Source organism: Nomascus leucogenys, unplaced genomic scaffold, assembly GCF_006542625.1.
Source record: "Nomascus leucogenys isolate Asia unplaced genomic scaffold, Asia_NLE_v1 Super-Scaffold_349, whole genome shotgun sequence".
Taxonomy (NCBI): Eukaryota; Metazoa; Chordata; class Mammalia; order Primates; family Hylobatidae; genus Nomascus; species Nomascus leucogenys.
This window is the reverse complement of record NW_022095771.1, coordinates 559,636-583,514: the sequence shown is the minus strand read 5'-3', so window position 1 is coordinate 583,514 and position 23,879 is coordinate 559,636. Positions and strand designations below refer to the sequence as shown.

General features: G+C 46.8%; 1 long non-coding RNA gene across 1 annotated transcript; it reads right to left on the bottom strand.

Annotated features, from left to right (window-relative positions):
• Nucleotides 1-504: 504 nt before the first annotated feature.
• On the bottom strand, nucleotides 505-7,918 carry LOC105737701. The gene is made up of 3 exons (XR_001113378.1): nucleotides 7,692-7,918; nucleotides 4,245-4,370; nucleotides 505-1,706 (listed from the first exon to the last, which is right to left on the bottom strand). It is a non-coding gene; the product is annotated as an uncharacterized LOC105737701 (long non-coding RNA).
• Between the last annotated feature and the right edge of the window lie 15,961 nt (nucleotides 7,919-23,879).

The window sequence follows — 23,879 nt, the reverse complement described above, 5'->3', positions numbered from 1 at the left end:
GCCAAGATAGCAAAACAGGGCACTGAACTTCCTGGGGCACTGGCCAAAACTAGAATTTGGCCCAAGGAAGAGCAAGCCCCTTAAAGTAGTGTGTGGGTACACAGGGCCCCCCCAAGGCAGGGCATGCCTGGCAGGGCCAAGGCAGTGACATTACCAGGCTCAAAGAGCAACCATCCACATCGCCGAGGGTGGGATAGGAGCAGGTGGACCAGCCTCCAACCTCTTCAACTCAAGGAAACAGCGATGGCTGGGCTCTCACACCCTGAGTGGCCACCATCCGACCATCAGTGGAGCAGAGGCCAGAGACCATCGATCTATCAGATGGTCCTGGGGCCCTGCTTCCACTGCACAAGAATGCCTTCAAGTCACATGATCAAGAAGAAGCTGGGCAAGAATGGGCCCAGGAGCCCGGGTCCCTGGGTCTGCTGTCCTCAGCAGGTGCCAAGGACAGAAAAAGTCAGAAAAGGTGTCTATGGTCAGAAAAAGTCAGAAAGGGAGTCTCACTCCTTGGAAGGAGGCTCCAAGGTGGGGACCAGAGCTGCAGGGGGAGGAGGAGCTCCTGGCAGCACTGAAATAGGCTCTGGCAGGGTCCCAGAGTCTGTGGTTCCATCCTTCTCTTTTTCCTTTTGAGAGCTTGGAATCTTCTTCCATTTGATGGTAAGTCTGCAGCCATGGACAATCAATTTACAATAGTACTTCTCAGCACCATTTCCGCAGCCTGCCCTGTGGAAAGCTGATGAGAGCACACTGCTGTCTCATACAAGTGACCATCCAGATTTCGCCAACAGGTAGAGATTATTTCTTAGATCTGTCTCAGTAATGGTATCCCCCAGACCATCAACATAGAGTGGGGGCAGAATTCTCCACCAGTGGGTCCAGATGACGCATGGTTGAAGCCTGCTTTAGAAGCTCATCTGCTACGGGGTCACTGTTTTCACAAGTCGATCTTTCTTATTCTGATCAGCAAGGGGTCATCTGGATCTGCAGGCTTCTCATGTCTGTGCGGACACTCCCCTCCTCTCTCACCCTCTCCTTTCACCCACAAATAGCAAATGCGGGGCTTATTCCTTAGGTAGTAGAGTGTGTCCTGGGCCAGTTTGAGCAGCATGTCACTGGTGGATGCAGCTTTCCCCAGCAGGACAGCTGGTCGTGTTCTATCAGGGTTAGAAATCCCTCTCTCCATATCTGCAGTCACCTTTTAAAGACAGTTCTGCATCATGAAGTTGGATGGGCAGTCCTACTCCAGGTGTGAGAGGCAGGTCTGATGGACATTTCCTGCAGGCTTGGCACCCTTCAGTCTTCTTGGAATGCATGTGCACCCCAGAGCCCCAGCCAGACACTGAATGGCCTGGCACAGATTTTGCACTTTTTCTTATAGTTTTCTTTGGTCATTCAGATACACGGGTTTTCTCCAGGACACGTGTGACATAGAAGAGAGAAGCATCCTCCCAGGTTTGTCTGTTTTAGGTGCTGGAGCCCAGAGAGGTCTCCTCTTGAGAGGATCGGCAGGCAGCAGTAGCTTTTCAGGTGGGAGAGAGGACCCCCACAGTCCCGCCGGCCCCAGCTCTTCTTTCTGGCTCTGTTCTTGAGACCCTGGGCAAATATCATGTGTGATTCGTCTTTCTTGACTCAAGGTGAACCTCACTTCCAAGGAATCTCCATTCTTGGAGGAAACTCTTGGCATCCTAGTATCTCCAAGAACTGGCCTGGAAGAGACAGAGAAATGTGGAGAAATCTTGAAATACTCACAGTGTATACTTGGTGCTTTTCAAAGACCCTCCCCTCTACACTGACAGGGCTTAAGGAAACCTTGTGTCTGCTGCTGGGAGATGACAAAACCTTAAATGAGAAGGTCAAGAACCAGGATCACTGGAAAAAGAAACGTCCAATCTCTAAACTCATAGACATGTTAGAGAACATCTGTGTGTCTGGATATTTATTGTGTCCAATGATGGTAATGACTCAAAAACTCACTGGCTGTGGTGGCTCACACCGTTAATCCCAGCAATTTGGGAGGCTGAGGCAGGTGGATCACCTGAGGTCAGGAGTTTGAGACCAGCCTGGCCAACATGGTGAAACCCTGTCTCTACTAAAAATACAAAACTTAGAAGGACACCATGGTGTGAGCCTGTAAACCCAGCTACTTGAGAGGCTGAGGCAAGAGAGTCATTTGAACCCGGGAGGCAGAGGTTGCAGTGAGCTAAGATTGCCTCACTGTACTCCGGCCTGGGCAACAGAGACCCTGTCTCAAAGAAAAAAAAAAACCCTAACAAACAAAAATAAAATGTGAAAGCAAAAAGATCTTGGCTAAGTACTCCTGGCCTGGAAGGGCTCTTTGTTTTACATGCAGGTGATCTGTCCTGAAAAGAGGCCTCCTGGTCACAAAGTCTTACTGGGTAAGAGCTCCAAGTACACAGAGCCACAGGCCATCATCCATGGAGCTGCCTCTCCTGCCCAGGATGGAAACATGGAAACTCAGGGTAAAGGTGAAGCTAGAACAAAAAGATTAGGGGAAAAAAAAGAAAACTAATTTGAAAAAATTAAAGAAAAATATTCTAACATGAAGTAATGTTTTATTAAAGCCTTGTCTCTGAATAAGTTAAATATGGCATATCACAGTATTGTACATAATAATCTAAAATTTTAACTATTGGCAAAGCACAGTGGCTCATGCCTGTAATCCCAGTGCTTTGGGAGGCCAAGGTGGGATAATTGTGCAAACCTAGGAAATGGAACTAGCCTGGGCCACAGAGTGAGACCACGTCTCTGCCAAATGATAAAACATTAGCTGGGCATGGTGGCATGGCTTGTAAAACAATAAATAAAAATGAAATTCTAACTGCCACAAACTAAGCTACAATATTTATGTCATCATAAAGTAATAGACAATGTATTTCAGTCCAAAAGAAATAACTAAGAACTGATTTCAAAATCAATTCAGAGGTTTGCCTTCTCTGTGTGGAGGAAGAGCAAGAAACAGACTCCCTCTGGCACCAAACACATAGGAAGCCAGACCAACTACATGAACCAGATGTTTCCAGACACTAGGAGCATATGCCAGGAGCACAGGACAGTGGTCTGGAGGCTGAAACTAAGGGGACCACATTACTGCCCCAGCTTAGAGCCTGCAGAGCCTCCTGTCAGTTCATGGTGGGAGGATATAGGCAGCACATGGAAGTCCCCGCGTTAAAGAGACAGGGTTGAGAATGTGAGGAGAGAAAAACACGGGGCTGAGTACCAGAAAGTAGGGAGGAGTGGCTGAAGTAGGGGTAAGATTGGAGAGTAGAAGATGGGGGCTCATTAAACCATTGGCAGGTATATGGGTAAATACCAATCAAGATAAATAATATTACCCAGTACAAAAGAGAAAAGGCACCCTACACTTTTTTTTTTTTTTGAGACAGAGTCTTGCTCTGTCGCCTAGGCTATAGTGCAGTGGTGCAATCTCGGCTCACTGCAACCTCTGCCTCCTGGGTTCAAGTGATTCTTCCGCCTCAGCCTCCTGAGTAGCTGGTATTACAGGCACATGTCAGCATGCCTGGCTAATTTTTGTATTTTTAGTAGAGACGACATTCACCATGTCAGTCAGGGTGGTCTCGAACTCCTGACCTCATGATCCACCTGCCTCGGCCTCCCAAAGTGCTGGTGTAAGCCACATGCCCAGCCCACCCTACATTTTTTTTCAGAGCATTTTCACAAGAAAACTTGTCATTATGAGAATAATATTGTCTAAAAGTAGCAGAGGAGGGAACATTTCCCAATATATTTTAGGAAGCTAGTATTACTCTCCAATAGAATCAGAGAAAGGCAGTACCAAAAAAAAACCCCTTTAAGACAGTATATGCCTCATGAAACTCAATGTGGAAATCCCCAACAAAACATTCAACAGAACCACATGCTTCACCCATGAGTGAATTTCTTCTAGGAATCATAAATATTTGGGGAAATCAAAAGAAATCTTTTGTTAAGAATCAAAGTTGTAGACTCCTGTCTTGAGTTGATTACTTTGAATTTTTGGTCCCAAAATATATACAGAATCTGGTCTAATTCTATGATCTTTATCACATGCCACATGCTGAAGAGAAATAGATGCAACAGCAATATGGGAGTTACCCTTTCTAAAGCCCAGCTGAAAAACCCCAGAGTCAGAAGTTTCACAAACAGAAAAACAACATACTTATCCTGAAGGAGGGAAGGAGAAACAATTCAAACATTTAAATTTAAATTGTTATGAGAATACTGACTTGTTAGAAACTGAAGGAGCGAGCAATGCTTCTAAATTCCACGCTTTTCCATCAGAATACGGAGATAGACAACCTCGAAGTGCAGTTTCTTCACAATTGTCTTATCCAATCATAATATTAATTTCTCTATGAATCAAATCATAAAATAAATATTAAACTCATGACATATTCTCTGACTAAAAGAAGGCAAGATAAACTGAACGGTTAGTTGTCAGTGTAGTAAATTATGTACAAGAATCTTATCACTGCACTTTTTAATAATGATGGAATCAGAAATAATCTAAGTTTCTATCAAAGAATAAACAGTGAAATAAATCTTGTATACCCATTCTTTGGAATACTTTTAAGACATTAAAAATAGAGTTAGAATCTCATGCATTGATATGGAATAATGTAAATGATATATTGCTTGTGAAATAGCAAAATAAAAAAATATAGTATGATACAATTTGTGTTCAAAAACTGTACATGTATTTATCTTCTTTTTTTTTTTTTCTTTTTGGAGGCAGGGTCTAACTCTGTTGCCCAGATGGGAGTGCAATGGCATGATCACAGCTCACTGCAGCCTCAACCTCCTGAGCTCAAGGGATCCTCCCCACTCGGCCTCCCAAAGTATTGGGATTACAGACATGAGCTACTGCACCTGGCCAACTTTATGTGTATTTATAAATTTATAGAAAACATCCAAAAGAATAAACACCAAGCTATAATAATTCCTTCTAAGAAGGGAGTGAGTTTGGAATGAAGAAGAAGACATGGGAGAATTTTGTTACATAAAGATCTCTATGATCTACCATTATTAAAACAGCATGCATTTCTTTTATAATTAGAAAAAGAAAAAAATACATGCATTGTTACCATTTGGTAGGAGGGCAGTAGTTTTGTTTTCATCAATATTTGAATTACAGGTTCGTGCAAGCACGAACCTGGAAGAGAAATCCCAGGGAATAATTAGAACAAAAAATTAGAACAAAAAACCCAAATAATTAGAACCGCAAAAAGTGAGTGGGTGTTATCTTCACATAACAACAAGTGTTCCAGGTGAGTGCTGGTCAGGACCTACTGCTGCTCCGGCTCCCTCAAATCACCTAAGCCCTGCCAAGGGGAAGGTGGAGGACAGGGAAGGCCAAGTGCCAGCAAGTGCTCTCCCCAACTGAAGGCCTGTTTCTGCAAGTTTCCTGTCATTAAGAAGAAAATGGAGTCCAAATGGGATATGGACCCCTTCAGAACGCTGGCAGAGAAATACAAAGAATATGCCACAGTCATACCTTAGAGGAAGACTTCTAGGTTGAGACTTGAAATTCATCAAAAGCTTGTGTGAAGTAAATAAAGCTACTCTACCTCTCCAAGTGTCAGTTTCCTCACCTATAAAATGAGAAACACATGTCAACTTCATCAAATTGTTGCCAGAGTTAAATTCACAAAGATATTTAAAAGTGACTGTCACTGTTACTGCAAGGGTCCACATTATTAAAAAAAAAAGGAAAAAAAAACAGCAATGGACTTCAAAATACACAAAAGGAATAATGTCCATGTGTCCAAAGACGAGATGATCAGCTTTTGAAGCAGCCTGAGGCACATGAGAATGAGATCTACCCCTAACTAGAGCTCTTCACAGCTCCACTGAAGATGACACACACGGGGTCCCAAGAAGCTAAGTGCATGGCCCGTGTAGAGTGACTGGTGTAGTGAGGGTGGAATCCCTAAAGACCCTCTGAAATGCAGTCACGCAACAGGCTCCCAGGAAACACTGGAACAAACCAGGCAGCTGAGCAGATTCTACCAGGAATAGGGTGAGCAGAGGAGGGTCGGAGCCTCCTCTGCAGTGAGCTCAGCAGAATACACCAAACTGCGAGGAGCTCCTGGCTCTGTGAACAGCAGCTGTGGCTGCATCAGGACAAATCTTGTGAGACAGCTGCTGGGGACAGCTGAGATCACGTGTTTTTGCAGCCACACACCCAACAGCAGTGCCTCTTGAACACAGATCACAAAATCTTCCCCATTCATCTTTAAGGTGATGAATGATGGAGGCCCTCACGTTACAACATCCCCACCAACACTTGCAGACAAGTGTATTTAGAAACTCCCACCTAAAGAAGGAACAGTCAGGAATAGAATGAGAATATTGAGGGATGGGGGAGGAAGGCAGGTACTTGACCCCACAGACTACTGAAAACAAGGGAAGAGCTGCTGTGTCGTGGTCTCCCTATACTTCACCTCACCACATCCATAGATGCCACATGGTTCTTGTTCCTTTATTTACAGAGGTGCTGATGAGCACGTGTGTAATTGATCCTGAAGGAGTAAATTCTTCACAAAGTACAATAACAGTGTGTAATATCCATGAGCAGAGTTTTTAGGCTTTTTTTTTTAAATAGTAATCCACATTCAGGAATCAGAAATGAAGCCTGTTGGAATGTGTGATATGAACAAGGTCTTACTTTTATGTAGATTAACACCTTGGTTTTTACGGATTAAACATAAAAGCTGGTGCCATTCCAGAATCAAAAGAACTGTCTGTCTCTGAGGACACATGGAATTAAGGGACATCAATGATTAGGAGGCTACACGAAACCAGAAATGCTCCCAGAAGTTTCCATTGTCTAGACAGAAAAATTAAACAGATCAGCCCGAGAGAGTAAAGGTACCTCCGTGAGTGCCGGGGGCGATGAACATTCCATTCAAAGCAAAGTTGTGAAGCCTGAGGAGTTTCAAAGACTCCCCAAGTGCTCCATACCTTGAAAGTCGCTCCCACAAAGCTGGAGCACCACCTGTTCTGAGGATCAGGTTGCCATCTGTGCCTTTGAGACACTGGCCAGTCAGGCCTCAGTTGAGGTGAGGCCAATGATGTCACGTGTAAAATGCCTAAACTATCTTCATCTTTATGTAGCTATTTAGGGGACTTTCCACCAAATGGGTTGGTGGAAAATGGCGTACCAGAGACACATGCCTGGGATGTGAGATTTTCTCCTCTGCTCTTAGCATCTCCTGGGTAAACCAGTAATGACCCTCTCTGCCGCCTCAACATCCACATCCACGAAAAAGGCGCTGGTGAGGGTGACAGTTTCACGAAACCACAGTCCATGTTACCCCCTGCAAAGCTCTGAACTTGTGCACTGGCGGGCCAGGCGGCGGATTTCTCCCCATAGTGGCTGCACTGCGCTCTGGCTGGAGAGAAAAGAGGGCTGCGGCACAATGGACAGCGCCTGGACCTCAGGCCAGTTCCCACAGCAGCTTAGGAAACCAGGTGGCTCCCTGAGCTGGAGGAGGCGTGATGTCCAGGAAAGACCCCGGGTGCAGTTGGGAGAGGGATCCCAGCCTAGCAGCGGGAAGTGGGGTGAGGACCACACTCGTCGCAGTTGGACAAGGGCGAGGAGCACTTCGCGGCGTCACGCCATCCTCACTGCCCAGCCTGGACCTGCCCCTCCTGTCCCTCTCCGGACTCACATCCCCTGGCAAGGAGGTGCCCGCGATCAGTAGCCAGAATCGCTGTGGAAGCGTCGAGGTCCACACTGCCCTGCCCAATCCTCTTGGGCTGCCCGCCTCCTCGCATGTCGCCTGCTGGGATTCTAGTCCAGCCGCCTTGTCACCAACGGGCGGGGAACCGTTAAGAGCTACCGTTTCCAGCCTGCCTGGCCAGGCGCGCGCCGCCCCGCTCCTCCCACGAGAACTGCCAGGCATGGCGGCAGGTGTTAAGTTCCGGCTGGTGGAAATCAGTGTCAATGGGGAAGCTGGACTCAGAGGCTGCTGGAAGGGAGGGGGATTGTGGCATCTGCAGAGCCCTAGCCAGCAGCCTGTCACAGGTCCCCATGCCAGCCCGCTTGTGTGACAGAGCCTCCCTCACAGGGCAAACATCCCAGACCTACAGATGCCCAGCCCAGCCCAAGCCCAAGGAGAAAGGGGACCCAGGAGAACCAGGGGTGCCCCAGAAATAGCCAAGATAACAAAACAGGGGATTGAACTTCCTGGGGCACTGGCCAAAACTAGAATTTGGCCCAAGGAAGGGCAAATGTCGCCTGCTGGGATTCTAGTCCAGCCGCCTTGTCAACAACGGGCTGGGAACCGTTAAGAGCTACCGTTTCCAGCCTTCCTGGCCAGGCGCGCGCCGCCCCGCTCCCCATGCCAGGCGGCGCGCTCCTGGCCAGGCAGGCTGGAAACGGTAGCTCTTAACGGTTCCCCGCCCGTTGGTGACAAGCAGACGGGTGTTAAGTTCCGGCGGGGCATGCTGGGATTGTAGTCCCGAAGCGCTTGAAACAACGGGCGGGAGCAGTGAAGAGACTACAGCTCCCAGCATGCACAGCCAGGCCGGCGCAGCCCGGCTTCGCCCGTCAGGACTGCGCGCCGTCCCGTGTTCATGCTGGCTGGGATTGTAATCCTGTCGCCCTGCAATTAAAAAACTGGAAGCTAATCAAAGATGACAAGTCCTAGTATGCCAGGCTTAGCTCCCGCCCTCCAATCCACACTTCCCCGAGTCCAGAGCAGTTCTGCCATGCCAACGGGTGCCTGGCTGTTCCCAAACCTCTCCTATCTGCCAAGTGACAGCGGGACCAGGGCGGCTGGTCTTATCGTGTAATTATGTCACTACCGCTCCGTGAGATGCCGGCTTCATGCTTCGTCATTGCCAGAAGTTTGATTTCTCACGGAGCTGCAGGCGACCTGGATCTGCTCACAAACCTGTCATGGTTGCCATAGTAACGCTCCTCTTCCTGGAGCGGTACTCGCCCCTTCCCTTCCCTCGCCCCCGCCCCTTCTCCTCGCCCCCGCCCCTTCTCCTCGCCCCGCTCCTTCCCTCTGCGCTGCCTCTCCCCCTCGGCACCGCCCCTCCGCCTTGCCCCACCCCTGACACGCCCCTTCGGACATGCGCAGTGTAGTCCCTGAGTAGGACTGGGGCTAATGTCCAGGTATTTTTGACAGTTCTCTGACTTCTTGGCATCCCACCCGGGAAACTCCCTCGTGAGTGTCTGAAACCGTCAGTTCACTGCCAGAAATGGATATACGCGGTCCCTGATAACCTGGCACTTGCCTTTTCAAAGCCACCATTTCCTCTGTCTTCTAGGCTGTCACAAATCCTCCTCTGCACCCCAGGAGTGCAACTTGGACCCCGGGCTGGCTGCATGGCCCACACCTGGGTCAGGCCTCTCACAGGGACGCTCCTGCCACTCTAATAAAGAGTAGAAAACGTCACAGCGAAAGGCCTGACCTTGCTGCATCCAGTCAGGAAACAGCCACAGGGAAGGGAGCTCCCCAAGCCACTTTGGGAGCCACATCGACCACTTCTCTGCCCCCGACCCAGGCTAGTTCCCAGGCCTTGGGGTCCTAGTGTGGACCTCCTGGCCGTAATTGACACAGGTGCAGGACCAGAGAGGCCCCTGGTCCCTCCCAACACGTGAGGGAAGTTTGTGTGATGAGGTCATGAACAGTGTCTGCGTTTCTGCTGTGAATAGGGCTTTCTTGGAAACACTTTTAATTTCCCTTTTTAAATATCCCTTTGGAACCAGGTTTAATAATTTGCTGGTGGAACTTAACAGTGATAATTCTTTGAATCCATTTTTCTTTTTTCTTTTTTTGAGACGGAGTCTCACTCTGTAGCCCAGGCTGGAGTGCAGTGACTCGATCTGGGCTCACTGCAACCTCCACCTCCTGGGTTCAAGCAATTGTTCTGCCTCAGCCTCCCCAGTAGCTGAAATTACAGACACCCGCCGCCATGCATGGCTAATTTTTGTATTTTTAGTACAGATGGGGTTTCGCCATGTTGGCCAGTCTGGTCTTGAACTCTTGACCTCAAGTGATCTGCCCATCTCGGACTCTCAAAGTGCCGGGATTACAGACGTGAGCCACCGCGCCTGGCCTGAATCCATTTTAACATTTAGTTTTCTAGGTTAACTCGAAGTACCCCACGACTACACGCTAATGAAACTAGAGGAGGCACAGCCTCAGCTCCATGCAGGATGGATGCACAAGAGCAGAATCTCCATGGGACGTCTTTCTGGAGCATTAGTATTACTGCAGGATTTGGAAGAAACAAATTTAAATAATTTCCAACATAAGACACTGGAAATTTAAAAGAAGGCTGGAAAGTCATCTGCCTTTAATAACTGTCATTCATCTGTGCCTAAGTCAGACTTTCTCCAAGAAAAAAAAAAGAAACTCTAAGGAGAACCTATTTTTCATTCTTCTAAGTAGTTAAAATTAGAAATTACAGCAAATCAATAGAAAGCTCTGCCTTGCCAGTCTCCTAAATCACAATTTGGCCTTGGTGTGGTTTTATTTGTATTTTTTGGAGGGGTGTGTTGACATGTTGGTATAAAAATTGGGGAGTTTTGACCAGTTTTTGGAAGTTTTCAGCTATTAAGTTGGTGATTTACTTTGTACCTCATTTAATTTTTCTGTCCCCTCTCCAACTTGGACTCAGTCACTCCATAGGTCTCTAAGACTCTTCAGTTTCTTTAAGGTTTTTCACTCTTATATTCAGAATGGGTAATTTCTATTGCTCTGTCTTCTGTTTCCAATCTTTGAATAAGCTCAAAAGTATTTTTTAAATTTCCTTATCTTCCTATTGTTTCATAATTTCCATTTCTTTGCTGAGGTTCCACATCTCTTCATTCATTGGTAGAATATTTTCCTTTACCCCCATGAACAGATTTATAATAGCTGCCTTTAAACATCCTGAATTACAACACCTTGAATATCTTAGGATCACTTCTACTACCTTTTTAAATTGTGTATGGATCCCATTTTCGTGTTTCCTCATACGTCTCATGAATTTTTTTTTTTTTTTTGAGACGGAGTCTCGCTCTGTTGCCCAGGCTGGAGTGCAGTGGCGCAATCTCGGCTCACTGCAAGCTCCACCTCCCGGGTTCACGCCATTCTCCTGCCTCAGCCTCTCCGAGTAGCTGGGACTACAGGCGCCCACCACCACACCCGGCTAATTTTTTGTATTTTTAGTAGAGACGGGGTTTCACTGTGGTCTGGATCTCCTGACCTCGTGATCTGCCCGCCTCGGCCTCCCAAAGTGCTGGGATTACAAGCGTGAGCCACCGCGCCCGGCCACGTCTCATGAATTTTAAAGCTGTGTACTAAAACTGGAAGGAATTACAGAGACGCTCAATTCTGTTGTGTAACTTTGAAGAGCGGTGTTATGTTTTATAAAAGATGTTAATTGGACTGGATTCAATCATCAATACCTATCTCCCCTACAGTGGGCATAGCTGAAATCCTCATTGAGTTCTTACACATAGGTCATATTTGTATTATATAGACGTGTTTCTATAACAGTATGTATTATTCGGATGTCATCATTATAATCTGTGTTAATTCAACAAGCTACTCCAGTATTACTGAAAGCCAGGACCTCAGTTTTGTCTGCTTATTGGATTTTGTATAAATCACATTATACAGTATGTATACTTTCACATCTACTTACTTTTAAGGAACATTGTATTTGTGATATTCATTCATGCTGTTGCGAATAGCTATAGTCTTTTTTTTTCCTTTGAGATGGAGTCTCACTCTGTTGCTCAGGCTAGAGTGCAGTGGTACAATCTTGGTTCACTGCAACCTCCAGCTCCTGGGTTCAAGCAATTCTCTTGCCTCAGCCTCCCAAATAGCTGGGATTAGAGGCATGCACCACCACACCTGGCTTTTTTTTTTTTTTTTTTTTTTTTTTTTTTTTGAGATGGAGTCTTGCTCTGTCGCCCAGGCTGGAGTGCAGTGGTGTGATCTCTGCTCACTGCAAGCTCTGCCTCCTGGGTTCACACCATTCTCCTGCCTCAGCCTCCCGAGTAGCTGGGACTACAGGCACCCGCCACCATGCCCGGCTATTTTTAGTAGAGATGGGGTTTCACCATGTTAGATAGGATGGTCTCGATCTCTTCACCTCATGATCCGCCTGCCTTGGCCTCCCAAAGTGCGGGGATTACAGGCGTGAGCCACTGCACCCGGCCTATTTTTTGTATTTTTAGTGGAGATGGGGCTTCACCATTTTGGCTAGGCTGGTCTCGAACTCCTGACCTCAGGAGATCCACCCACTTCTGCCTCCCAAAGTGCTGGGATTACAGGCGTGAGACACTGTGCCCAGCCAACAATTTTTTTTCATTTTAACAATTTTTAAGTGTGCAGGTCAGAGGAATTAAGCACATTCACGCTGTTTTACGAGCATCCTCCACGTTCATAGGGAGTGTTTTTCATCTTGCAAAACTGAAACTCTGTACTCACTAAACACCTCACCTACCTTCCTCTAGCCCCGGGAACCACTCTTCTACTTTGTGTCTCTGTAAACTTAGCTACTCTAGTAGTTAAGTTCATATGAGTGGAATTATACAGTATAGTGAAGAAATCATGAGGAAGTATAATACACACTATATAACATATGTTTATTCATTTGAACAAAAACACTAACAGAGATCAGTAGTACATGGTGATTATAGAGGAAGAAAGATAAAGAGAAAAGGATTGGATGGACACATTAAATTTATGACAATGATGCTCAAGTACCACAACAGTGAGTCCCCTGCCCCAGTCACAGGGCTGGTCACGGTGGAGCTGATAGCCCAGTGTAGCTGTCTGACTTCCAGAGCCCATGCTTAGCCCAAACTTCACCGAGTCCTGAGCACTCTGCCCTTGACACCTGGGCACTCCGTGGGCCTGAGATTCTTCATGGCCTGGTCTTCTTGGCCTTGAGAGCATGGCTGGCCTACTGGGATGGGGTTCGGTGGCAGGACAGGTTGTAGCTGTAGGACACAGCAGCAGCTGTGAGGCTCCAAGAGCCACACCTCAGGCCTCCCTCCCAGTGCCTGCTCCCAGGGCTCCCATTCAACAGGGCCTGCTGCTGACCAGGGAGCCATGGCCACAGGCTGTCTGAAACTGACCACAAGACAGTCTCCCCACACCCTCTGTCAATCTGCTAGGCTCTCACCTCTCAATCGATTGTGCCGCTCCATGGACTTGAAACCAACCCCATATTCCTCCTGAGTCTGAAGATGATAATTCCCTCTTGTCACAGAAGCAGCTGCTTTTCTTGGAGGACTTTGATCTCTTGGAGCCAGAAGGAAGAACAGGAGGCTGACAGGGCCTGGGTGGAAGATGCTGAAGGGCCCTTGGGGAGGGGGTAAACTGAGGCTGATCTCTAGGGCTTTTCTCTTAATGGACTCCCTCTTCTCCAATCCCATGCAGCCCCACCCTTTTCTCAAAGATGGATATAAACAGATAAACAGCCCCCCCAGGAATTTGTCCATGATTCCTGTCCCCTACCCACACCCTCCATTGGGATGGGTCTCCTCTGTGTATCAAACCCTCCCAATAAATCCAGGATGCAGAGGATGGAGCCAGGGAGTGTTCTACCCAGGGTAAGTGGGTGGGATGGTCTCTGATTTCCACATCCCCACCCTCTCCCAAAGTGAGGGCCCCAGCTGCTCCCCTTTTTCCTTTCTGGGTGTTGATCACATTTCCATGGAAGACAGCCAGCCAAAGACCCTCAGAGAGGCCCCTAGCCCATGACTTGCCCCCATCCCCACACCCTCCCACGCTGCACTTCTGCCAGGCCACCAGGGGTGAGAAATGTTCATAGAACAGCACTGGGACCTGCATCAGGCTCTGGGCTCTAGATGAGGAGGTGTGGGAGCTGTGGCTCAGGGACCTGTTGCCCCAGCACTCTCTGACAACAGACAAACAAAACGGAGGCCCTGTATAGAAAGAAAATGCTCGGACATTTAGGAGCTGCCTGACCTGGGAAGGGCCCAATTTCCCTCTCCTTCCATGGCCACCGCTGAGGGACAGGCTGAGTCCAGCTCCTGCAGCTCCTGCAGCTCCTGCAGCTTTGCAGCCAGGCAGCTCTGCAGCTTCACCACTCAGGGAACAGGGACTGGAAGCTGCTCTGGAGCTTCCACCACTTGCAGGTAAGATGGGCCTGACGTCCCAGCTCAGGGGGCATGGGGAGGACTGTGGGGCTCACATAGGAGGGGGCTTGCTGTGATCGAAGGGCTGGGTCCAGAGCTCTCTCCTCCCAAGCCTGAGGATCCTGGTCCCCGACCTGCCTGCCCCAGGCTCACTCCCACCCACACAGTCCTTCATGGCAGTGCCTAGCTTCACCAGGTTAATGAGGAACCCCCTCCCCCCACCGACCCAGAGAAGGCACATCACCCTGGCCATTGGGGTGGTAGTGGTGGTGAGCTCCCATTGTCAGGTGCCCACCCAAGACCTGTCCCCTGAAATCTCACCAACCACTCCTGCCTGGACACCAGTTCCCAAGGTCTCCCACCTGGAACAGCCCAGGACCCTCAGCTGCCTCCCCCAGCCCTCCCCTCCTCTCCCCCATCTCCCCAGCTGGCCCCCAAGGCCACTAGACACCTCCAGTTACTTCTATGCTGAGATTTTAACAAGTCATGAAGACATGGGGTCACCTGTCTCACTGTTCCCCAAATCTACACTGAGCCCAGCTCACCCAGGCGGTTTCTCTGGTCTCTCTAATGGAGGCATTTCAGGCCCTGTGGCCACAGGATGGCAGGGCTGGGGGAGGAAGACCCCCTGCTCTCTTGATGTGGAGGCCTCCAGCTGGAGGGGAAGAAGCCTGCCTTCGACTCCCTGGAGCCCCTCCCACCACAGAACCACTCACCTGCTGCCCCACAGCCTCATCTGTGCTGTCTGGGGATTCATCTCCTGCACAGCCAATTTGGAGGTCTCCACCTGCCAGGGTCAGGAACAAGGTCAGGGAGACTATTCTTTCTTCCCTCAGTTATACCTAAGCTCCCTTGATCTCAGATCCTGGATAACCAGCCTGAGTGAGCTGTTGCAATGCTCCCACCAACTCCACTCTGCCCTGATTCTAGATTCACTCCCAGCTCCAACACTCACTGCTTGTGTCGCCTTGGGCAGGCGGCTGGACCTCCCTGAGACTGTTTTTTCATCAAGAAAGTGTGATGGGAACCACGCCTTCCTCACAGGGCCTCCTGATGACTCAGTTTCATGTGGCTCTCAGCAGTGCTGTCACCATCATCCTTCGTGGGAAGAGCAAGGTACAAGCACCCATAAATTTCCTTCCTCCCTGAACCCCATCATGACCCTGTGAGGCCTGCTCAACAGAGTCATCATTTGTTCATCTGCCAAATGAGGAAACAAAGGCCCACAGAGGGCAGTGATGTGCCCAGGGCCTCACAAGAGAGGCTGGATCCTCCCACACCTGGAGGCCCTGTCCCAGCTGCCTTCACCCCATACCCCAGCACCACCACAGCTCACGGTCCCACCCTCTGGCATCTATGGGTGTCCACATTCTCATCCAGGCTCAGCTATGGTGGGAGGGGGACAAGGTGTCTTGGGAGGCCTGGTTGAGCAGCACCTGCTTGTCACAGCCCCACTGGAATCTCTGCTCCACATGGGCTTTATGCCGGACCAAAGGCCTCACTTACCCCATCATCCACCAAGGAAGTCCCCTGCACAGAACCCTCTCTTCCTCCACTCAGGGAATGGTCACCCAAGATGCCATCTCTGACAGTACAGGTACTGGGTGGTGACATGCCACTTCCTCATTTCCAGGGAAGGTTCTGAGATCTGGTCAGGAAGGATCCACAGGGAATGCAAGAGTCTCCAGATGCTTATAAGCCATCTGGAGCTTTTGGTAGTGCTCACTGGGCCCTGGGGGGAGAATCCTGTGACTGACTAATTAGCAGTGTCTGCAAAGGACAGAGTGGGGAGCCACAGCAAGCACACATATGTCCACCATGCATTTACCAATTGAGACCCACCTGGCCTGTGAGATTCCTCTGCTGTCCCCATCCTTGGTACAGACAGGGTGACCCTCCCTTTAGAGGTGCAATGCAGTCAGAAGCAGTAGCAGTGGCCTGACTTCCTGGAGAATTGCTGGCCTAGTTTGGGGAAGGAAAGAAGCCCCACCTACCACACACACTCCACAGCCTGGAGGAAGCTCCACGCTAGCATGATGAACCAGCATGGGAACCAGAGCCCTGCTCCTTCTGCAGCTCATCACGCCTGCTCAGCAGCCCAGCTGTCATCATTGCATCCCATTACCAGGGTCGCCTGTCCCCAAACCCCCCACCTGGCCATGGGCAAACACACATCTTTCTGTTAATCCAGGCTAGACAGTGCTGGAGTTTTTCAAGTAAACATTCAGTGAGAAAGTTACACACACACACCACATACACACACACACACACACACACACAGGTGTACACACCCCTGCAACTGGCCCAGTACCCCTTCCAGCCTAATCTTTTTCTCTACCCTCACCAAAACACTTGACTCCCATCTCCCATCTCTACTTTTGCTTGATGTGCAAATCCTACAGAGTGTACTGTCTTTTCTGAAAAGATTTTTAAATTTTCTGTAGCTTTTTTCTGTGGAGAGGGAAAAGAAGGAAAGATTTGAGAAATAATAATGTGAAAGAAGAAATTATTTGAGAAAAATAAGCAGATGTGTACATTCAATTCCCTTTTGAGAACCAAAAGGATCAAACTGCCTGGATGAGAATTTCTATGCTGGTCCTCTAAACCCTAAGGGTTCCATGGGTCTAGGGAAGGAGCTCTGTGGTGGCTAAAGCAACTCCATCTTGGTTGCAAATCCACCATGTTGACTTTGGATTAACCCCATTTCTGGGAATGCCTGTAAGATTTCTACTTGATCTACTGTTTCTTGTGTAAGAGCACATACCTACTGTAAATCTTCTCCTTAGGTCAAAGCAACCTATATGTCATCATACAAACTACAGGCTACGATGTGCACCTCATTCTCTTTCTGGAAGGCTGACCTTAATTGTCCTGCACATTCCTTATCGAGCATATTTACCCTTTTCCTATACTAAGTAAGCCCTAAATCTTGGGGGTAACAGCCTGGGGAACTACCTGTCTTGCTACCACTCAAGACCATGCTTCTGTCCACAAATTCCCCCCAATAAATTACCTTTTACTGACAAACTGGATTTGTCTGTTTCATTCTTTGGTTTCTTGACTCCTTCTGTGTTGGGGATCCCTTTGCAGATACAGCCCTTTCATAAAACAAGGTATATTAGTCAATGCTCATGCTGCTATATAAAGAAATACCTGGAACTGGGTTTAATTGGCTCACAGTTCCACAGGCTGCACAGGAAGCTAAGTGGCTTCTGCTCAGCTTCCGGAGAGGCCTCAGGGAGCTTAAAAACATGGTGGAAGGGGAAGAGGAAGCAGGCAGGCACATCTTACATGACTGGAGCAGGAACGAGAGAGAGGGGAGAGGTGCTACACACTCTTTTTTTTTCGAGATGGAGTCTCCCTCTGTCACCCAGGCTGGTGTGCAATGGTGCGATTTCGGCTCACTGCAACCTTCGCCTCCTGGGTTCAAGCAATTCTCCTGCCTCAGCCTCCCGAGTAGCTGGGACTAGAGGCGCATGCCACCATGCCAGCTAATTTTTGTACTTTTAGTAAAGATGGAGTTTCACCCTGTTAGCCAAGATGGTCTCGATCTCCTGACCTTGTGATCCACCTGCCTTGGCCTCCCAAAGCGCTGGGATTACAGGTGTGAGCCACTGTGCCCAGCCTACACACTTTTAAACAGCTAGATCTTGTGAGAGCTTTCACTATCACAAGAACAGCCCAGGAGGGATGGCGCTAAACCATTCATGAGGGACCACACCTATGAGCCAATCACCTCCCACCAGGCCTCACCTCCAACACTGCAGATTACAATTAGAGTTGAGATTCAGGTGGGGACACAGATCCGAACTATACAGAGGCCTGTGGATATGTCTGGATTTTGATAATCACAGTTGTTGGCAAAACTTGGGTCTTACTTAACCTGACCATGCCCAGGAATGTTATGGTGTCCCCTGGTCCCTGGACTTTCTGGGCATGACTGGCCCATCATCTGGATTGTAAATGCTTTAGGAGTTTCTAGGTAGGTTTCTGCAAAAGACTTCAATCTGTAGAGATTAGAAGAATATTATCCGTATAGTGTTCCCAGAGAATGCCAGGCACATCACTCCAAAATGTCTCACATCACTCTAAACCATGTTGGATAGTCGGGCTGTGTAAGTTTCTCTGAGAGCAACCAGAAGGTACATTATTGGTCCTCTCAGCTGAAGGCAAAAGGTCCTGGGACTTTGGAAGGGTATGCTGCAGAAAGCATTCGCCACATTCAGTATGCCATGGACCTGAGCAAGTATTTAGCTTTTCCAGGATTTAGCCATTTGTGGGACAGCAGCACGCATGGCCAGAGTCATCTTATTCAGTTCCCAATAATCAATGATCAACTGTCTTAATATCCCAATAATCAACTGTCATACTCCAGGTGCCATCAGGCTTTGGCACCAACCACACAAAGCTGTTTATAGGCTCTGTACAGACATGCAATCCCCATCCTCTCCAAGTCCTGGAGAGAAGCTATGATCTCAGGCCAAGCACGGTGGCTCATGTCTGTAATACCAGCACATTGGGAGGCTGAGGTGGGTAGATCACTTGAGGTCAGGAGATCGAGACCAGCTTGATCAATATGGTGAAACCCCATCTCTACTAACAATACAAAAATTAGCTGACATCATAGCACGTGCCTGTAATCCCAGCTACTCGGGAATCTGAGGCAAGAGAATCTCTTGAACCTGAGAGGTGGAGGTTGCAGTGAGCCAAGATCCACTCCACTACACCCCAGCCTGGGTGACAGAGCAAGACTGTGTCAACAACAACAACAACAACAACCTATGATCTCTTGTGCCCTCCTGGGAGGTGATATTGTTTGATGCACACCAGTCAGTCTTCTTGTGCGGGATAATGTCACCAGTGTCCATGTGGCTTCCCCTCAGAGCATGGCTTTTGCCACCCTCACCGAGAGACAGAACTTGTCTAAGGTTGCCTCAAAGGATAGTTCCCAGGAGAGTGTTTGTCCCCAACATGTGCTGGGGGATAGGGAAGATGTAGACTCCTCAGAGCCAGAACTCGTTGCTTGCACTGAAGGGACCAGTGACTCGTTCTAGCAACATGGGGCCTCCCATCCCCTTCAATGGCCCGATATTGAGGGGAACATTGGCCTTCCTGTCATGGTAGGGGCTGTGGTGCTTGCTCCCCTCCTGGGAAAGAAAAGAAGTGGTGGGACCAGCCTGCTCCTCACACTGGCACCCACAATCCATCCCCGACCCCAAAAATTCCACTCCTGGCCTGTATGGGTCCCAGTATCAGCCAGGCCTGCTGTCTACACCAAAACAGCCACTGCCACAGCCCTCAGCCCTGCCCCTCAAGTCCGGGCCTGGTCCAGCTACTGCCACAGACCACCTAGAGCCCCACCGAGTTTGAGGTGAGTGTGGGGCAGGTGATGCACCTTCTCTTTCTTTTTTCTCTGCCAGCCACAGAAAATGGGACCCAGAGCCCCTGCTGCCACTACCATCCAAATCCACCCTCAGAAGCAGGCCTGAGGCTTCAGGATCCCCTGACACTTCCCCACAGAACCTTTCTTCCATTTAACCTCCACAGGGGCAACTAACAGAGTGGGCAGCAGCAGACAGGCCTTTCTCTAGGTGCAATTCCTCCTCCTCCAACTCGGGGACCTTGCTCTCGGCCCCCAGCAGAGCCTTTTTCCCAGGTGAACTGGCCATGGTAGAGGCCAGCCTAACCCCTCTCTGCCCACTGAGCTCCGGGCTCCTTGGCAACTTCAAACCCCCCATCTGCCTCCTCTAGCCTCCTGGAGCTTTGTTGTCATTGTTGGTTGTTTGTTTTTCAGATGGGAGTTTCACTCTTGTCGCCCAGGCTGGAGTGCAATGGTGCGATCTTGGCTCAGTGCAAACTCTGCCTCCTAGGTTCAAGCGATTCTCCTGCCTCAGCCTCCTGAGTAGCTGGGATTACAGGAGCCCACCACCATGCCTGGCTAATGTTTTGTATTATTAGTAGAGATGGGGTTTCACCAAGTTGTCCAGACTGATCTTGATCTCCTGACCTCAGGTGATCCACCCACCTCAGCCTCCCAAATTGCTGGGATTATAGGCATGAGCCACCATGCCTGGCCCACATAAAATTTTGGAAGCCTAGAACCTTCTTCACTATGGACACCTGTGTTTTCCACATGCACAAGTCTCTGAAGAATAGGAGCTTCCTGGTACAAGGCCCAGCCTCCAATCTGCCAAGTGGGTCACTGTGCTGTCATTGACCATATGTCTTTTCTTGTTCCCTTCCATATAAAAATAAGTCTACCCTAAACCTTGAGATAAGAATTATGCAGATACTCCTGGACAGGTACAAGGAAAAAGCTGAAGGAGCCTCTGGTACTACTCAACATTGTACTCCAAGTAGAGCCACCTTCTCCTTTACCACCTTCCTGGGCTTCTACCAGGACTTCACCACCAATCCACAGTTCCTGGGCCAGCTATTTAGTAGGTGTCTGTCTCCTCCAAGATACAGTGGTGATTCTGCAAGCTACCAGGTGGGTACTAAGGATATCACTGCAGCTCTCTGAGCCTGTCTATGCCTCTGAAAAGTGGGAAGATGAACCTCATAGAGTTCTTGTAGGGACTAAATGGCATAAGACCCAGCAAGCAGATGCTGAGTGCCTGGCTCTGTACAACTACCCAATGCAAATATCTGAGGAGGTTCTTGTTGAGGTTTGTTTATTCAGTACATATATTTTCAGCACAATGTGTGAAGTCAGTTTTCTAGATGTTTGGCATAATTCAGTGAACAAAGATGACAGTCCCTGGGCCTCTGTGTGTTTACTGCTAATTATGGAGCTTCTATTACACAGCTAGCATTGCCCTGTGTGTGTTCATTTTTGTGCCAAAACAACCTCATAATGTATGAAGCCTTCTATTGTTTACATAAACAAACTGGCTCAATAAACTTGACTATGTCCATTACAAAAAGAACAATCATGAAAGAAAAAGTGGCTTAAATGGAGTTCTCCAATTAAAAGAGAAAGGATGGAATGTAACTTAAAACACTCACTGTAGAAACACCAACATCTAAAAGTTATTTTCTGAGCACGATTAAATTTCATAAAAGTCATTCTTATAATCCCAGAGGACATCATATAAAGAATACTTCATGAACCTTGGGATGAGAAAATTATAGAGTAGGTCCAGCATAAGAAACAGAAAAGAAAAAAACAGAGGATTTCCATGGAGTTTCGGAGCCAAGGGGCCATAGATTTTAGATAAATGAATTCAATACAAAGCAGAGAAAATATATTTGTTTTCAGAATCTTTGAGGTTTTGATCTGCCTAGTAAATTTTCAACACTTTAAAAAATTATCTTCGTTGAACTAATGTTTGTCTTATTTTGTCAAAATAGGTACACACTCACACACTAACATAAGTACACTCACCACAAATCTCTTACACCTGAAGTTTATCTATAAAGTGATATGTTTGTATATGTAAACCCATGTAAATCAAAACTAAAAATCTGTGTTTTGCAGACTAGAGTGAGCACATTCAGAAAAATGTAGAATAAAAATTTTAAAATAGTCATTCAGAATTCAGAAATATGTGAATATGCTTTATCATACTCTTATGTAATCTGTATTATAACCATCATTATTATCCTGTAGTTACAAAAAGAAGAAAAAAATAAAAATATTACCTCTGGTAACAAGATCCCACTGGGAAAAGGGATTACAAAAGATGTCATTGTACTGAATTATACTCCACTATGCTATCCAATAGTATATTGTGACCATCAGTTACCTACAACATGGGATAAGGTGGGATATAATTTTCTCATCCCAAGGTTCATGAAGGTTAACATTGGTGGCAGGATGCATTTCATTCAATGGAAAACAGTCTTAACACATTAAAAACAATTTTATTCCATTAAAATAAATTAAGTTCAAACATTATCTCAAAAAGTACTTTAAACTCCACTGCATTTCATTATTTTAACATGTAACTGTTAAAACAATTTACTTCCAAGATTCAAAATGCTTCTCTTCTACTACAATGTGGAATAATATTACCCTAAACACCTACCTTATGAATTACTTACAACATTGTTGCAAAGGGCCTCTCCACTTAGATTTTCTACATGTGTCTTACATTTAAATGTCCTTAGTGTTCCATGGAAAAGTGTATTAATGGTGCCTACCTAATAGAGAAAGATGTCTCAGAGCTCTGATGCAGAAACCATTAACCACATGCTTTCACATAAGCACTAGAAATGAAGATATAACTTCAGGAAATTTGTGTTTAACTTACCTAAATATTTGCTTTTCAAAATAACTAAAATTATTTGAATTCCAAAAAGTATCATTTGAATGTAATTGTAACCATCCAAAGAAGAGAAAATCTATCTCCTTCTCCACTTAAACTTACATACAAGTAGGCAACCTATTTCAAATTATTCTCTATAATCAACATAGATTTAGAGTAATGTCTCAAACTGTTACTGCCTTAGTCCTTTCTACTGTCAATCTATGACGTTTACTTCGGCTTGATTTCTACTTTACTTTTTCACATTATCTAAGTCTGTGTAATATATTCTGGTAGAAACTCTCCAGTGCTTTCTAAGGTATAAGTATGGAACAAAAGTTTTTCTGCATTAATTACATCCATAAGGTTTCTCCCCAATATGAAGTTTGAGGAACTCCTGGAGAGTTGCCCTGCAGTATAAATTTTCCAGTGTACAATAAAATCTGTGATATAAGTAAGGTATTGAGCCTTTCTTTATATGTGTAATGTTTTTCTTTAGTAAAATAATCTTGTGCACTTTAAGGGTTACATTTTGTGAAAGACCCTTCAACAGTCATTACATTTTTACCAATTTTATTTAGTATGAAATCACTGATGTAGACTGTGATGTCAACATTCATTAATGGTTTTGCCACATTCTTTACCTTGGTAGGATTTCTCTCCAGAGTGAATTCACTTACAGTAAAAGTTTAGCACAAATTAAAACCTTTGCTACATTCCCTACAATGGTAGGGCTCTCTATCATGTGAATTATCTTATATTCAGTAAGGATTGAGCATTGATCAAAGACGTACTACATTCTTAACATTTCCAGGGTTTCTCTCCAGTGTGAATTCTCTTATGTTTAGTAAGGTTTGAGAAACACTTAAAGGCTTTGCCACATTTTTCACACTTATAGGGTTGCTCCCCAGTATGAATTCTCTTGTGTCGAATAAGATGTAAGCTCTGGTTAAAGGTTTTTCCACATTCTTCACATTTGTAGCATTTATCTCTAGCATGAATTCTCTTATGTTTAGTAAGGATTGAGCCATGCATAAAAGCTTTTTTTCCACTCTTCACATTTGTAGGGTTTCTCTCCAGTATGAATTCTCTTATGTTGAGAAAAGTATGAGAACCAGTTAAAAGATTTGTCACATTCTTCACATGTGTAGGGTTTCCTTCCAGTATGAATTATCTTGTGTCTAATTAGATGTGAGCTCTGGTGAAAGGTTTTTCCACATTCTTCACATTTGTAGCATTTCTCTCCAGAATGAATTCTCTTATTTTTAGTAAGGATTCACCCATGCATAAAAGCTTTTCCACATTTTTCACAATTGTAGGGTTTCTCTCCAGTATGAATTATCTTATGTTGAGAAAAGTATGAGACCCAGTTAAAAGTTTTGCCACATTCTTCACGTGTAGGGATTCCTTCAGTATGAGTTATCTTGTATAAAGTGAGATGTGAGCCCAGGTTGAAGGTTTTGTCACATTCTTCACATTTGTAGGGTTTCTCT